Below are 16,530 nucleotides of genomic sequence, written 5' to 3'. Positions count from 1 at the left end.
GAAGCTTTCATGGGGTTGGGGACACTGTCAGTTATGAGACCAAGAGCAGCAAGGTTGTTCTCATTAGCTCATTTCCAACTGCTATCATGTGTTGCGTGGACACTCCAGAAAGTTTTATTTAACCTTTTTATATTTTATTATCAGGATCTCTATCTCCTTTAGTCATATGTGCCCAAGAACCTAATTATTTTTCTCAGTTCTCTCCATTTGCTTTCTGTCTTACATCCCTACATATCCTTACTGAATAGAAAACTCAAGGATAAATGCCATATCTGATTCTAAGAAGCTGAGGCCCATGATGTGCCAAAGTCAACGTCAATGCCAGACTATGATCTTTTTAATTAAACTTTACCCTTTACAAGCTGTAGTGCCATATTCATGTCAGGTAAAGTCTTTTTTTTTTGTACTGCTCAATATTATTGGGTTCAACTTTTAAGTAAAGAGAAGAATCTCCCTTTTGGCAGTATTTCCCTTGTATTAATTATCCTTTTGCTTTAAACTAAGCTACTAAATCTGCCATTTGGGTCACATTCTATATGTCAAACAATATGCCATGTTGTATCTCACATATACTCTATTTCATTGTATATTTATATTTATTATTATTAAAGAGTATTTTATGCAATCTCTGTTATCTTCTTTAGAATTACTACCATCTATTTAAAAACAATCATACTATGACAAATCTTTGACATGAAATTGCATTATAGGTACATTATAAGTACATTACAAATGCTTAAACATCTTAACAGTTATTATGATCTCTTACTTGTTTCTGTAATTCAAATTTTTCTTAAAATATTTATTTATTTTTAGTGTTTGTGTGTGTGTACCCCAGGAAGTGTGTGCTTGTGTCCAGGAACTGCTGATGCCTACAGAGGTCACCAGAGGACACTGGATGCTTGAGTTCTGGAGTACAGGTGATAGTGAGGTGCCAATATGGTTTCTGTGAAAAAAAACTCTGGTCCTCTGAAGAGCAGTAAACCGTCTTAAATGTCTTCCTTATCACTCTATAGTGCCTGTTCTCAAGAAAGGAACACTTGTTTGGATAGACGACAGTTCACACACAGTAGGATACTAATAGCTGACTTAAAATCCATTTATTTCTATTGTTTTATTAAGTAAGCAGAAAGCAAGTGCAATGGGCAGAGGAGGGTAATTGTTATACCTAGGTCTTGAGCATTATTCTGTTCTTATTATCTGGGCATTTTCAACCTAAAAGTTGTTTTTTTATATATAAAGGGTTTCTGAAGTTTATAGTGACCTTCTGTCTTGTGGTTTTCTTCATGTCTTATCTCCTCTATTTTTTTATTCCTAAAATTGCTTGCAAGTGCCATGTATGTACCTCCTTAAATCACTAATAATATCTGTGTAGTTGTATACCCAGTACACTTTCATGTTATCTCTTGTTTGACTGATTTATTGATTGAATAAAAACAATATATATGCACATACACATATGTTCTTAGTATGTTGACCCCACAATTAGTGCTGATGACCCACTACTACTGAACAAATCATCAGCTTCTTGACCTTTAGTAATTTATAATATTACTGTAATATTTAATAGTATTGATAGGAATCAAATGAACCCAGGTTCTCTGGAGGAGCAGAGAGTGCCATTAACCGTTGAGCAATCTTTCTAGTCCCACGAAGTGCTTTAAACCCTTATCCAGAAGAATGAGATACAGTACAGAAACATACCCATTAAATTACAACATAGTTCTTTAGTATCCAGTAGAATTCTTCATAGACTTCCATTCTATACAGTGGAAATGCAGAACACAAACATACAAACATTGATATGAGACTTTTATTGTAGTATTTTCCTTATGGGTCATAAAGTTGTAGAGGAAAGGGTTCCAGATGTTTGAATTCTCAAGATAAAATATATGATAGAAAACCACAAACACATTTATTTTCACACCATTGAAAAGAAAGTAGCCTCCTATTGATCAAAGACTGCTTGAATGGGCATGATAATATAGAAACCTGAAAAACTAAAATTGAAATAGATTCATATATAGTTCCATCAAAGCTGTGTAAGGGAGAACTACATCTTAGAAAATGAAAGGTATGGTCAAAAAAGTTTACTCTAGGTCAAAGATCTTTATCTACTATGGAAAAAAATCCATACATCATAGCATGTCTATCTTTATTGCAAACTGGTATATATTCTCTATTAAATTATATGAATATAATTGAAGCAGTAGTTTTTTTAAATTTGTCTGCTGAAATTTACCAGCTTCTAAAATAAATCACAAGTTACTTGAAACAGTACATAATGTGTCAAAGGTCCATAGAATGAACATGGAGAAATCTCTGATCATGACTTCCACTATAAAGGAAAGATTTCAAATATTTCATACATGCTTTCTATATTACCTGCATCAGCAACACAGCTGGAGAAAATTACTGTGGAAACAAGGTAAGCCCTCTCATACAGAGAATGATCTGGGAGCAATAGTCCAATAGTTCATGTAAGCTGTATTGTTTGTGCCAGGATGAATTTGAGCTGACAGGAAGAATATCATTGAAAGCCAATAGAACTGTTATATCCATATTTATAAAAATGAAATATTAGATGAAATACACCCATCAGGAATGGCTAAAAACTGAAACACAAGTTTTATGTCTTGGAGTCCTTTATTCACTTAATATAATTAAAATTATTAATCAAGTGACAGGTTTTACCTTTATTGTATTCTAGAGATTATATAAGCAGCAGAATTTGTGTGTGCAATTTTTCTTAAGAGAGATATATTAATATTTTAACATAAAGTAATAGCTGTTAGCTATAAAGTGATGGTTATTTCCCTACTCATAGAATATGTTGAGAATTTTGGCGCTTGTTGGATTATGAAAAATAAGAAACTAGATAAAGCAATATTTTCTTGGACAAAAAAGATTAACTGTGTATTTTGTGTCTTTTCTTACACTTTAGAGTTGTCTGCATCCTGTTATTTGGGCTTACAGTATTCAACCATAGTTAATATCTCTATGTAGTGAACAGAGCTATTTTTGCGATACTTTGAGTTTTGCTAGTTGCCAGATCATTAATGGGCTATGAATTATGCAATAAACCTCTCCTGTGCCAATAAAGGAGAATCCAGCAGGGAAGATTGGCCTGAGAATAGACCACATGTGACAATAAAAGAACATTTCTTTCATTTAAAAGACCAATTAAAAATTAGAAATGATTTAACATCAGATAGTTGTGTGTGGCAGATATGCTGCCATGGAAAAGTGTGAAAAGGATAAAGATAAAGATGACTGGGTTTGGAATTAAGACTTTGGGAGCTCTGAGTTGAATATCTGTTTTCTTTCTCCCAAATTAAGACCTTAGGCTAGTCCAAATTACATACTAATCACAAGATTGCAGATTCAGAGCATTTTCTGAAAAAATAAACAACAGCAACAAAACATACTGTATTTAAAGCACTTCCTGGTAATATCATTTTCATCTTGTGCTAAAGATATGTCTAATGATGTATTTTGTCCTTGAATCTACTCCTACTGATAATATAGCTCTTAAACACTGAGAGATGAACAATGCTTCTCCCTGGGCAAAAATGACAATTAGAAGCTCATTAGCTTTGTTTTAAGTGAATTATTCTTTGTTTTAAGTGAATACAAATACTATTTGGCCATATTACTTCTACATTTCTACTTATAAGCAAAAATGTTCTCACTATATTTGAACATAGAGCTTGAAAGTTTTGTATTGGGTGTATGTTCTGGTGTACATTGGTTCTATCACAAACTAACTGAACCAAGACATATTCATTTTGGATGGAATTCTGTCTCCAAATAACTAGACTGAAGTCTAAAGCCTGCTCCTCATAATACACATGTTTATGTAGAAAAAGGGTGAAAATGAAACTAGTTGGGGTAAGGTAATCAGGATGGACCCAATCTACTGTGGTTATCTCTTGGAAGTCTCTTCATAGAGGAAGTTTATCAATACAGTTATATATAAATACAATTTATCAATGAGTGAACATGCATTATCTAGAAGGCAAAGTACGTCACAGGAGCATGCTAAAATATTTCAAAGGTTGAGATAAGTTTCAGCCTTTAATGAACCCAATGAAATACTACCTATTGCAAACATCACTGTAAATGATAACTGTACCTCAGTAAAAGGACTTTACTGCCTCTTTGCCACATCTTCATCTCTTCTATCTGGTAATTGGGAGGACTATCTGAGTTAGTTAACAGAAGTTCTAAGGACCCAAATCTGATGATGCATGTGTGTTTTACAACTGCAAAAAAAAATTCACAGAAGTTAGATTTTGCTCTCTCAGAAATTGAGAGATGGTCTGTGCCCTGATGTTTATATTTTCAAAAGATGGCCTCCAGCATCTTAAGAACTTATTCAATTATGGAAATTACAAACTGTATACATTTCAGAAGGAGAATGTGCTTATTAAGAGGTTTTCTCTAAAACACCATAATAGGTCTCTCTGCTGGTGCAGTAAGCCAGATCAAGCCAAACTGAAAAAGCTAAAGAACAGATTTATTTGAGCAAAGCAACTCCCATGTGAGTACTTCACTAACAGAGACTGGGACAAAGTATGAACAAAAGCAGTGATGTTAGATAGCCTGTGTGAGAGGTGATGATGGGTCCACCACAAACTTGGTTTGTGACCAACTCTGTTCAAAGTCTAGCACTTGAGGTAGAGACTTGAACTGCTGGCAAATTCGTGGGAGGAGCTGCTGCAGCAACTATGAATAAAGAACTGGGCTTTCTTTGTTGGAGATTCTCTGAGAGCACAGGGTTTGGAAAGAGAAGAATGGGACTTTCTGGAACAAGCAGGAGTGAGCTGCAGGTTCCAGCTATAACTTCCTAATATCTATGGTACATAGACGAAGAAAACGATGGGCAGAGAGTCCTTGGCTAAAGAGAATTGATTTTCATTATTAATATCTATCTGTCTTTGAGGCACCCCATATAGAGAAACAATACTCCACAAAGACATGTAGACAAAGATCAGAGTGATGTGGCAAAGTCAAGAGATGCAGACTGTCTGCAAAATACAATACACCAGGAGAGAGGCCTGTGGGCAGATGGTTCCCTTACTGGTCTTAGAAGAAACCAACTGTGCCTGCATCTTGATTTGAAGCATCTCACTTAGAGATGATCCTTCATTTTTGAGTTCTCTGAAAATATAATACAAAAACAAGACCTCAATTTGTATATTTCAATATCTTTGCAAGTGGCCAGACTTTGGAAGCATAAGCATTTTAAAAGGTTACTGTAGCTATATTAATTACCAAAAATTGCTAAGAACATTAAATACATTAAAATATACAAGCCAGCAGTCAAAGAGCCCAGGGCAGAAACTTCATATACTGTAACCGTTGCAGCCTACAGCCTCCTCCATGAGGACGCTGAAGTCATGTTTACAACATGCGGAGTATTTGCATGTAGCTTGTCCATACCCTTGTATACTTAAACATTTGATAGTTTAAGATATAAGTAGCTTTTTTCTTGTGTTGTTTAGGGAATAAGCCTAGGAGAATCCCAAACATGCTGCATACTAGTACATTTCAGTATAATTCCAAACATCCCAGTCAAATTCAAGAAGCAACAAGAATTAACTGAGAGGGTCATAACAAAGAAGCCATAAAAGTTGAATAGGAAGGGATAATGAGCGGCAAAAAGTATTAAAAGCTCATTATATTCAAATATGAAATATTCAAAGATTAAACATTGAAAGGCAATGTCCCCTTCTGTCTAACCCATTCCTTCTCTATTGTAAATACAATTAATATCAACATGTGAGTTAAGTCATGGATGTTTTACAACATCTTTAAAGTGTCCTTTGCCACTTTATTTTCTTTCTGTGGATTGACTTTAGCATTATCTGTGAAGGGAACTGTAAAAACAAGAGTTAGAAAATATGCTTTCGATGAATGGGTGATTAGGGGAAATGAAAAGAAATAACACAAAAGCAAGATGATTTTTAGAAGCTGCCGTGCAATCACAACTGGGGGCTTTCCATGGGAGCCTCTTTAATTTTGAGTGACTTGCTGCAAAAGTAAAGAAAGCCAGAACACAAACTGTTTTCCACAGTGATGCTCTAATGAATTAGGACTGGCAACACTGGATAAGGGGATTAACTTTGATGGGGAAGGTGAGCTAGACAACCCAGCACTTTTGGACTGAAAACACGTTGGGCTGCATAAAGTCCAGATACTAAAATTTCAGGGGCAGAAATGGATATGATAAAACAACTTTATTTTGTTTTTAAAATTACTTTTATCTTTTAGATTGTAATATAATTACACCATTTCCCTCTTTCCTCTCTCCAACTGACTTATAGACACACTACATGCTGTCTTTCAAACTCATGGCTTTTTCCATTAATTTTTATACACACACACACACACACACACACATATATATGTATATATATATATATATATATATATATATATATATATATATATATATATATATAGTGGTGTTTGAAAAAGAACCCCATAAAAGGAGTGGCTCTATCAGGAGATGTGGCTTTGTTGGAGTAGGTGTGGCCTTGTTAGAGTAAATGTGTCACTGGGGGTATGGACTTTGAAGTCTCCTTCACTCAAGCTACATCCAGGGTTGCAGACTACCTCCTGTTGCCTGTGAGTGAAGATGTAGTACTCTTAGCTCCTTCTCCAGCACAATGTCTGCCTGCATGTCACCAGGTACACCATGATCATAATGGACTAAACCTATGAAAATATAAGCCACCCAAATTAAATGTTTTCCTTTGTAAGAGTTGCCATAGTCATGTGTCTCTTTACAACAATAGAAACCCTAACAAGACACTTATATTTCTAAATATAACCAAATCAATCTGTATAATATCACTTTATGTATATGACAAAAGAGAAAGGATGGTAAGAGTCAGAGAATCAGAGAATTTGCTATGATATATTGCCTCCTACAAATGTCAGAAGGTACTCCCATAATTTCTCACCAATAGGACTGCCTAGCCATGAAATGAACAAGAATAACAACTGGTGTGGGAGGTCCTTCTGTCCACGTGCAGCTTTCATTGGTTAATGTGTAAAGAAACTGCCCTGGCCTGTTGATAGGGCAGAACTTAAGTAGGTGGGGAAGATGGAACTGAATTCTGGGAGGAAGAAAAGAGAGTCAGAGAGACACCATGAATCCGCTGGAAACAGACACTGGGAATTTTCCCCAGGTAAGCCACTGCCACATACAATACACAGATAAATACAAATAGGTTAAGCTAAGATGTAAGAGTTAGCCAATAAGAAGCTAGAGCTAATGGGCCAAGCAGTGTTTTAATTAATACAGTTTCTGTGTGGTTATTTTGGGGCTAAGCTAGCCGGGCGGCCTGGAAGAACAAGCGGCCTGGCTCTCCTTGTAATAAATAATAGATATGCCAATGTGGATGGGGAAAGACTGAGAGACCTCAACACTGCATAAAGAACTATAGGCTAAGGGTTGAAGGACAGGGAAGAGGAAGGGAGGGGAGCAGAGAAAAATGTCTAGGTAAATAAAATTAATAAAAAAAAAGAACTATAGGCCACTAAGGAAAGCTAAGATCAGGAGAAATAGATTCTCCAGGTAAGAGCATAACAATTGTTTATTCCATATCAATACCAAGTGGTCAGGCCCCAAAACATGCATACAAGTTACAAGTTACAAACTAACTTGTTTCTTTTCTTTTTCATTCATTCATTCTCTCTTTCTCTCTCTCTCTCTCTCTCTCTCTCTCTCTCTCTCTCTCTCTCTCTCTCTCTCTCTCTTGTCTCTGCTACTCTCCAAAGGTGTTCCTTTGCCTTACAGAAACTTTTCAGTTTTATGAAGACCCATTTATTGTCAATCTTAATGTCTGTGTTACTAGTGTTCTATTTAGGAATGTGTCTCCTGTGCCAATGTGTTCATATGTGACAGTTATGTAGTACAATCTATTTGTGTAGTGCCTGACAATAGAAGCAGGGGCTATCCTTAATGTTTTAACTGGCTCTTGGTAGCCTATTCCTCATATTGGATTACATTACTCAGTCTAAATCCTTGGGGAGGTGCTTAGTCTTACCACTTCATGAGATCCCATGCTTTATTGATACACATTGGTTGCTCATTCTTTTCTGAAGAGAAACAGAGGAGGAATGAATTGGGGATGAAGAAAGGACAGACAGAAGAGAAGGAGAAGAGTGAAGGGAAACCAGAGTTCATAAAATAAACAAATAAATAAAAAACAGAAATTATCACAGGGCCAGAAAAATGACTGAGTGGACAAATGTACTTACTACACAGCCTGAAGATCTGAGCTCAAACTTCAGGTTCTACATGATCCAAAGACTCATTAATTGTTCTTTATTAATTGTTCTCTAACTATCAGACATGCACTGTGTCTTTCTCTCTCTCTCTCTCTCTCTCTCTCTCTCTCTCTCTCTCTCTCTCTCTCTCTCTCTCTCTCTCACACACACACACACACACACACATACACTAATGTAATAAAAGGTAAATTGTCAAAGGACTGAAATCATCAACCATTATCATGATCATGGAATAGCCTTCCATTGAAGACAAAGCCTTTACAAATAGAAACATCACAATTCACTACAAGACCAGATAATGATTATCAATTTAAAAGTCAGTGAATTCATTTAAATTAAGGAATGTTCTTTTTAACACACATAATGCTACTGCACATGCAGTTGAAAACAAACAAAAAGTATGATCACACTATTTATGCTCTAGAAAACCATTAAAAGTTTGTGATCTGTCACTTCAAGATGCTTATTTTAATGCAGTTGACTAGACTGCGAATTTTCACTACGCCAATGTATACTTCTAATTTGATTTCATTTACCTTGATTTGAATTTTAGCATTTTTGCTAAAAATTTTGTTTTCTGCTTACATAACTTGAGCATACATTACAGAGATGTCAAGTTACATCCAAGCTGAGATGATGTATCAATATTGGTATACCCTCTGTGACAACCTACTTTAGTCATTGTAGGTCAGCATCTCACAGGGAAGCTGTGAAAAAATCGCTATGTTCTTTCCCCACAGGCACTGTTTCTCTCTGTTTGGACTTTATTTTCTCTTAAACCTTTTCTTCGGTGATCTGGCCATGATATTGCATTTAACATGAGTTGTACAAAAAATTTTCTCTATGTTTAGTGACATAACATTTGCAGAATGTCATGAGGTACTTCCAGATTTTTTTCTATAATAAGGGGTTTCATATGCTAATCTTACTTTTTCTTTATAATTCAAATTTAATGATATGATCTAAAAGTTTTCAAACAAATCTATTGAATCTTGTTTACTTTTAAATAGAAGATGCAGTCCTATATATACCCTCAGTGGGAAAATAAGCATTTTTTTTTTCATCTTGGGATCTTATTCTTTATAACTTACTGAAGTGCAGTGAAAATAATCCTGGTTTCCCCTATTTCCTTCCCTTGTTCTATTTTTAAGTAAATTTTCTTTGTTTGTTATCTGTTTCAGCTGACTATGTAAGAATGAAATGTGGCCAAAATAAAATTATGCATTATATTATATTTGGATCAAACTTTCATATTAATTTTAAAGTGTTTCAGAATAAAAACAAACATACAAAAAAGGTGGAGAATCCACATATTGTATATAGACTCTGTAAGAATCTTATATAATTAAGTTAGTACCTCTATAAGCCAATTAATTGTCTGGTAATACTCTTTAGAAAAAAAAAAATCCATGAATTGGGGAGGTAAGTAATTCTGCCTGTTCAAAGCCGAGAGTAAGCTGTACAGGTGACTTGGGACACAGCCTGACTTTAAGACTTTGCTCTAGCGTTCCACTTTTTATTTTTTACAGTACAGCACGTAAACTTTTTATATTTATTTTTCTTTATAATTAAATTTTTTTTTAAAAAAATACCAATCCAATTCCCACTCCCTCTCTTCCCATTCCCTCCACACATCCTCCTACCCAAACCCCTCTAATCCTAAGAGAAGACACTTTGCTTTGCGAAATGTCCAAGGCCCTCCCTACTATATCTAGTCTGAGCAAGGTATATATCCGAAGAGAACAGGATCCCCAAAAGCCAGTACATGTTTTGTGTTTATGAGAAGTGGAGACTGCTATCCATATATAACCACAAGTGGTTATAGTACTTTTGTATCCATAAGGATAGCAGTTTAGAAGCAAGCTCTTGAATTAAAAAAATCCAGCATTAATGTCTTTATTGATTATCAATTATTGGTAGTACCATAAAACATCATTATCATTTCAACCCATGTGCTGTGTGTGTATACATATATATGTGATGATGCATGTTAATACTGTTTATAAATTTTATTGTTGCACTAATTAAAATTTTAATTTGATTAGATATATTACCATATATTACCACATTGAGGATCCCCTCATGAGTAAATCAAATAAATATCATAGACATGTAAAGTTTATTTTATTTCATTTGGCAGTTTGATAACATTATGCCAAGGGATCTTAAAACTCAGTCTCTCAGGACAATTTTCTTATTCATTAGGATGAGCTCTACATTTTTTTTTCTTGTAAGTATCATCACAGCATTGTTTTCTGTGTTGAGGTATAAGTTTTGTTATATACTCATTTTTAATTTATATGTTCTTTTGATAAACTTACAAAAGTTAAATATTTAATGTTCCCAATATTTTGTAGTTAGTTAAATTTAATTCAGGAAATTAAATTTAGGTTAAAAATCTTTCATCATTTCTAGGTGTTACAGTGTTTTAATGAAGAAGGCAAATATAAATATGGAATATAAAATATGAAATATATATACATCATAAACATTATGATTAATATCAGAAAAGAAATATGGTACATAGCAGTTTACAAATAGTTATTTTTTATCTTCTTAGAGATGTATGTTTTGTTATAGCAGATAGATATTGGGGTTTTCTTTCAATAACATGACTTACTATTATCAAATAATTATACTCTTGCTGGGCAGTGATTGTACACACATTTAATACCAGCACTTGTGAGGCAGAAGCAGGCAGATCTCTGTTAGTTCAAGGTCAACCTGTTCTATAGAGTGAGGTATAGAAGTGGCTCCATAGCTACTGGGAAACTCTGTTTTGAAAAACAAAAACAAAAAATAGACTCTCAAACCATTCTATACATAATGATTTATGACTGAAAATTATTTTGAAATACAGCTATTGATAGTACTAGCTATGATTAAAGATGTTTGTGAGATTATGCAACCTCCATGAATAATATTTGCTTTATCATTAACTAGCTTAATATAAAGGTATATGATTTGTAGTTTTCAGTTACAAGCCTGTATCTGTACACTGAATTGTTTTCTTCACTTTCCAATACAAAAGATGGAGCTGAGAGTTTTACATTCTGACCCATGGGCATCAGGCAGATGGACAGACACTGGGCATGCAGTTGGCTTTTAAAACCTCAAAGCCCAAAGAGCAACACACTTTCTCAAACAAGGACATTTCTGCTCCAACAAGGCCACACCTCCTAGACCTTTAGATCCTCAAACAGTTTACCTATGAACAGCAATCTGCCCTGGAAAATTGTTTCCAAAGCAAAATGATCATGGAGTTGATGAAAAGGCAAATATATTTCTGTCATGTCCTATGTGGATTTTAGAACTATCAAAGGGTCATAAGGATAGGGTAGTATTCTAAGCATTTTGAAGTCTGAAGCAAAGCCTTGTACTCCAGGGAGTTATTCTGGCATCAGTGCTGGTGGTTTCTAATAATCTTGCTGTCATTTTATCTTGCCATCCCCTTAGTCCTCTTGGTTTGGCTTATTCTTTCAAGTTCTCAACTCACAACATAGCGCAAACTGTACCTCAACAGCACCTTAGATGCCATAGTCAGCATTATATCCTTTGAACTTTATTTTTTACTAAATTTAGACAGAATCAATACACCATTTAAAATGTAAAACTCTTCCTATACTAAGACAGAAGAAGGATATAAATAAGAAATGCAAATGGAAAATATTCTTTTTACAGTTGATCCTGTGTTGATGCTAAACAGAAAAAAAGCAGGACCTGAAAAGATAAACTGGCAAAACTTTGCCCTCTGACCTGCTTATTATTGTCTTGATTGGTTTGTTAAGATTAACTATGAGTCAGAGAAAATTGGAATGTCTTAATAGGGAATGTAATTTGTTTTTATTTCTATTTTGAAACATTAAAGCACCAGCTAAGTGCTTATAGCACTTAAGGCATATTGAGATGATCTTGGAGTATAGCAGTCTTTTTATCTGTGAGTGATATCTTATCCTAGGTACTCATAGTAAGCACCTAAAACCACACATATTGTTACACCTAAATATATACTAAGATGTTCCATACAGATATATTTATAAAATTTAACTTATAAATTTATAAAATTTGCCTCTAAGGCAAAGAAAGAATTGACAATAACTCTTAATGAAACAACATACTGGCATAAAGTTATTCAAACTTATAAGTTATTTTTAGACTTTGCAATTTAATGCTTTCATTCTCTATTAAGATAACTAGCTCTTCAATGTGACTTTAACAAATCTTTAACAGAATGTTTTCTAGTAGAAGTGCAAATTTTATTAAAATATTTTCAAGTATGCTAAAATTAAGTTTTGCTGAATTATTAAAATTTGTTATAGTTACAGCTGCTATAATTACTTTGAAAAATAAATGAATAATTGTCACTGCAGATGACACAATAGTAAAATTTAAAAGAAGGAATGAAATAAAATAGTATTAGCATTAAGCAAGTTCCAATTTGGCAGTTAAATATCAATATGCTATTCTGTCTAGGTAATTTATTAATTTTCTAGGACCTCCTCCATGTATTATCTTGTATTTTTTTCTGATTACTTCACTTAAGTTCTTATAGAAAAGAATAACTTGACTAAATAGCTACACTTTTCTGAAAATGAAGAGTAATAGAGGTAATATACCTTGCCCTTATAGCATACCTAAGAATGATTACCATGATTCCCAGTGACAAATCTGGTGCCTGTTGTAATGCTTTAGTTAGAAGGTGAGCCAACCCGTGTGAACTCATGATATTGAGATTGATGGGTAACGAGTTGTTTACAGATGTTTACATCCCAAGGTTTTACTAGCATTTTATCCAACTGTTAGTCATCAGGCAATGAATGTTTTCTCAGTTTCTATTCATGGCCAAGCTCAGTTCTCTTTGTGAAATTTACCAATGAACAGAAATAAGGTCTGCCTTCAAGAGAAACACATTCTCCCAGTTATGCAAGGAGCAAATTAAAGTTATGATGGTAGCCTCTCAGGTAGTGCTGTCCAGAAGTGCCCCAAGGGAAATGCGTCAATGTCACCTGACACATGTGCAAGAACTTTGGCTGGCTCAAGTCTCTCTTGTTCCTACTTAGAAGTTATAGCAAGATATAAGTTCTGGAGACCTGGAAGTTAATCTGTCACGTCTTCCTTGAGTACATCACTTTGTTCTCTGCTATGAAAGCTGCTTGCGTTACTCATGATTTTTGGAATTGTTTGTAAAACTAATTTTATTTAGCCAAGTGGAGTCACTGTCTTTTTCCTTGCTTCAACTTAACCTAATACCAGTATTTATGAATAAAGTGATTTAGACAAAAAACTCTTCTAAAAATTGATGAGATAAATTATGATATTATCAATGTATAAACTATCATAGCAATAATGCAAAAGCAGGCGTAATAAAAATGGAATTCAATGCTTTAAAATTTGATTCAAATAAATACATTTAATACAGTAGGCTTGTAATTCTCTCTAGAGGATCTGACACCTTATTATGGCTTCTGAGCACACATGTGTTCGGGTGTACAAATCCACACAAAGTTAAACACATATACATAATGGAAAACATGATAATGCTTTTAAAAGGTTGTTTCTATTAAGATTTACTCCTTTCGAAGATAACTATGCTGTCACTTCCTGTTAGGGGATAATCATTGCATACAGCCAACAGTTGCTCTAGAATTATGTTGTCAGAAATTGCAGTGCAGTGATGATCATCATAGATGTTCCTAGCATGTCTCTGGGTAGCTAGTGGTTCTACTCTGAGGAAAGAGGAATATTTTAATTTTGTAAATATGAATTCTCCTCTTCCTTCTTTGTTACTCATCAAAATACATTCAGCCCATTTGGATTATCTTGTTTACAAAAGGGTTTTGCTGGCATCGCTCCAGTGGTGACACATTTTATGCTAAAAGATTTTGTACACCACATAATGAATTTAATTAGTAATTTTCTCACTTAGGTTGATTCAGTTTTCAGGCTGATCTTTCAAAAATGTTAATCAGATCATGTTTTTCTTGTATTTAAAACTTCTACTGTTGTCCGAAGTTTCAAATATTTAACACAACTTTCAATGCCCTTATGTCTCTTGCTAACTTCTCAGCTCTTATATGAGCTGCTACTTCCCCACTGTTACTGTTTCATGTTCTAGTTTCCAATGCTCCTCTACAATGTTCATTTTCTTTCTAGAAAAAAAATCTCGGTTGAGTCATTGCTTCTTTTACCCTAACTTTTTCACTATTCTTTTAAAATAGATCCTACTTTGAGTTTTCTAAATAATTGAATTATATATGATCACCAAGGTTTAAGAATGTTTAGTTGAAACTTTGGGATTCTTTTTCTGAATGACTTTCCATTTCTTTCTATCCAGTGGTTACTCAGACTCCTTTCTTCACCAAATGCACACTGTACTTACATCATACAAGGAAAGCGTATACCCTTTCCTTTTTCTCCTTTTCTCCCATGCTCGCCACTCCATCTCAAATTTATGATTTCTTCTCATCCATATATGTGTGTGTATGTTATATGTGTGTTTGTGCTTGTATGTACGTATATATACATATATATGTATTCATAAATATATATGATATATACTGATTCCAATTAGTGTTGCTGATAAGTAGATTGCTAGGGATTAACCACTTGTTATGGAGTTAATTTACAGCTCATCCCTGGATAACACACTCTCTCTTTCTTAGTACACATTGAATTTCTGTAGCTCTTCATCTGAGAGTATGGTCTGGTGAAATTTTTCTCATTTACATTGGCATGTCAACTAGCATCATCATTATGTGGGTCTTTCTTTGGCTATGATATTGTTGAGATTTCATGGGTATAGCATCTCTTGTTCTCTCTATGTCAGCGTCCTGGTCCTTTAATTTTTACAATCTTTCAAATCTCTCTTGCCTATGAAAATATTCTATTGTTCTCCATGCTATTATATACTCTGGGAGATAAGCCCTACTAATTCACAATACTTAATGTTTTAATAATTTATATTTTTAAAAATCTTTTGGCATTCATAGAACCCCTTTGAATAAAAACATAATCTTTTTCTTTAAATGTTCTTAAAATGATAATCTATTCCTTAGATAAAATATTTTTCTTTCACTGATCATTCCATCAATTATTTCTTCTTTGTTACACACAATTTTTATGAATAATATTCTTTATATCTCCATATATAGCCCTTACCCATTCATAAGACAAATTGAATATTCCAGACTCAGAAACTACACTGCTGCAGAGAAATCTGGAAAGTCTAGTATTAATCTGCACTCCATTTTTGTTTCAATGAACATCCAATAATGTAGCAATCATTGTAACCACATATATCCTTTCTTAGTTTTGTTTCTGTGCTATAGTAGCTCATTTTTTATGAGCTAACCTCAGATCCTCTTAGAAATTGCATTTTTGCATGACTGTATTGTTAATTGTCTCATCCTGTATTCACACATGTTGCTATGCAATTTATATTTTTTCCTTACAAATATTTTCTGTTGCTTCTAGATTGGTCAGTGAATGAAGTACATGAGACAGAGTGTCATTTCTAAGCTCAGAGCATGGAGGCCTCATATGTTTCTGCTAGTCCTCTTGTACAAATCATTGTTTGTTTTCTCCCTTTCTTGTTAGCATGTGTATTGGTGTCATTCTTGTTCAGGTCTTGTTTAGTCGGTCGTGTTGGTGAGACTTTCTGGGTATAGGCTCTCTGACATTTCTAAGAGATAGAGTATCACAGTGAATTTCGTGTTCTGGCTTTTACAAATCCTTCTGTCCCCTCTTCTGCTGATATCTCAGAGCCTTAGATTCAAGAGTTGTGTTAGGGATATCTCAGTTGAGGCTGGGCATCACCGGATAATACGTTCTCTTCATTTTCGTCAGTGTTGATTTCTACAATGATTTCCATCTGTAGTTTCTTTGAAGACAGGCGAGACCTTTATTTATTTGTAGGCATAGGATAAGTATTTCAAATGTAGTAGGAATCATGCTGGTTGAGTTAGGAGGGGTTTGTAGGTTCTTCTCCCAAATCCATGACTTTCCTGGCTCTAGGTTTCCAGTATATGGCATGAGTTCCCTTCTGTTGTACAGTTTTAGATCTTGTATGCCTGAGTTATCTAGGAACATTCTACTGTAGAATACTGAGAAACTATCTGAGAATATAGTCAGAATATTGAGAAACTATCTGAGAATATAGTCATGTCAGTGGAAAGCAGCACTGAAAAAGGGAGAGTTGAAAGGTCAGATGCTCAATGACATGATTGT

This window comes from Microtus pennsylvanicus, chromosome 12 (assembly GCF_037038515.1).
Source record: "Microtus pennsylvanicus isolate mMicPen1 chromosome 12, mMicPen1.hap1, whole genome shotgun sequence".
Classification (NCBI taxonomy): Eukaryota; Metazoa; Chordata; class Mammalia; order Rodentia; family Cricetidae; genus Microtus; species Microtus pennsylvanicus.
Note: the sequence above shows the minus strand (reverse complement) of the source record.